The following is a 2500-nucleotide window of genomic DNA, read 5'->3' as shown; positions in this document are numbered from 1 at the left end:
AAATACACAAAGCTCTGTCCGTGCAAGGGGCTTGCTTGGTTCGTCTCTTTTGTTTGCTATTGTGTAAATAAAATGCTTTACGTCTTCATTTTGTTGCATCTCCGAATTGTGTTGGCTTTATTGTTGCTATCGTCTTTGTTTTAGTTGTTGTTGTTGTTGTTGTTGTTCACACACATGGAAATACACAAAGCTCTGTCCGTGCAAGGGGCTTGCTTGGTTCATCTCTTTTGTTTGTTCTTGTGTACATAAAATGTTTTACGTCTTCATTTTGTTGCATCTCTTGAATTGTGTTGGCTTTATTGTTGTTATCGTCATTGTTTTAGTTGTTGTTGTTCTTCACACACATGGAAATACACAAAGCTCTGTCCGTGCAAGGGGCTTGCTTGGTTAGTCTTTCTTGTTTGCTATTGTGTAAATATAATGTTTTACGTCTTCATTTTGTTGCATCTCCGAATTGTGTTGGATTTTAATGTTGTTGTCGTCGTTGTTTTAGTTGTTGTTGTTGTTGTTGTTGTGTACACACATGGAAATACACAAAGCTCTGTCCGTGCAAGGGGCTTGCTTGGTTCATCTCTCTTGGTTCATCTCTCTTGTTTGCTGTTGTGTAAATAAAATGCTTTACGTCTTCATTTTGTTGCATCTCCGAATTGTGTTGGTTTTATTGTTGTTATCGTCATTGTTTTAGTTGTTGTTGTTGTTGTTGTTGTTCACACACACGGAAATACACAAAGCTCTGTCCGTGCAAGGGGCTTGCTTGGTTCGTCTCTTTTGTTTGCTATTGTGTAAATAAAATGCTTTACGTCTTTCATTTTGTTGCATCTCCGAATTGTGTTTTAAGTGTATTGGCTTATTGTTATGTAATATAATTTTACTATGGATGTTTACTTTTAAATCCATCGGTAATATTTGAAACCAAAAGATCTACAACCCCCTAAAATCATGACATTTAGCTTAATGTTGTAGATAATAAGATAAATTATTATTATCTTTGTTAGACAGACCATATTTTGGAGTCATAATTATGTGTTTAATAATGCAGTTACTAAATAAGCTCACTTTTCTCCTCTGTTCTACCCGTCATTAAAAATCAAATCAAAATAATTTTTTTTAATAAAATATAAAATATAAAATCATAATTCTATTCTTAATCATATCACTTTTATTCATAATTAATCGATGATATGAAACCATTACAATTTCGTCTTAATCAAGCCAGCAAAGAAAGATGAAATTATTATAATAATAATAATAATAATAATAATAATCTTTATTTCAGCAAAAGCCATATACAGAATTACAATCTATACTTTTTTTTTTTTTTTAACTTACTCCAGTCTTGGATTCTTCGATGTTCCATGCCTGGTGATTGCCAGACTGGGGTTCGAGTCCCGCTCAAACTCCTTAGTTCCTTTGGTCGCTGCAACCTCACCATCCTTGTGAGCTAAGGGGGAGCCTATAGGCCTATCTGCTGAGTCATCATAAGCCATTGCCTTGGCCCTCTTTGGTCCTAGCTTGGGGGGAGAGGGGGCTTGGGCCCTGATCATATGTATATATGGTTAGTCTGTAGGGCATTGTCCTGCTTGATAGGGTAGTGCCACTGTCCCTTGCCTCTGCCATTCATGAGCGACATTTAAACCTTTAATGACGAGGAACTAGAATAGACTCGGAGCTGATCACACTGATAGAGTCAACCTCCAATAGACTCGGAGCTGATCACACTGATGGAGGTCAACCTCCAATAGACTCGGAGCTGATCGCACTGATAGAGGTCAACCTCCAATAGACTCGGGCTGATCGCACTGATAGAGGTCAACCTCCAATAGACTCGGGGCTGATCGCACTGATAGAGGTCAACCTCCAATAGACTGGGAGCTGATCACACTGATAGAGGTCAACCTCCAATAGACTCGGGGCTGATCACACTGATGGAGGTCAACCTCCAATAGACTCGGGGCTGATCACACTGATGGAGGTCAACCTCCAATAAACTCGGAGCTAATCACACTGATAGAGGTCAACCTCCAATATACTTGGAGCTGATCACGCTGATAGAGGTCAACCTCCAATAGACTCGGAGCTGATCACATTGATGGAGGTCAACCTCCAATAGACTCGGAGCTGATCACACTGATAGAGGTCAACCTCCAATAGACTCGGAGCTGATCACACTGGTAGAGGTCAACCTCCACTAGACTCGGAGCTGATCACACAGACGGAGGTCAACCTCCAATAGACTCGGAGTTGATCACACTGACGGAGGTCAACCTCCAATAGACTCGGAGCTGATCACACTGATGGAGGTCAACCTCCAATAGACTCGGAGCTGATCACACTGATAGAGGTTAACCTCCAATAGACTGGGAGCTGATCACACTGATAGAGGTCAACCTCCAATAGACTCGGAGCTGATCACACTGGTAGAGGTCAACCTCCAATAAACTCGGAGCTAATCACACTGATAGAGGTCAACCTCCAATACACTTGGAGCTGATCACGCTGA

The sequence above is a fragment of the Palaemon carinicauda genome, chromosome 36 (assembly GCF_036898095.1).
Source record: "Palaemon carinicauda isolate YSFRI2023 chromosome 36, ASM3689809v2, whole genome shotgun sequence".
NCBI classification, from domain to species: Eukaryota; Metazoa; Arthropoda; class Malacostraca; order Decapoda; family Palaemonidae; genus Palaemon; species Palaemon carinicauda.
The sequence above is the reverse complement of the archived record's forward strand: the minus strand, read 5'-3'. Positions refer to the sequence as shown.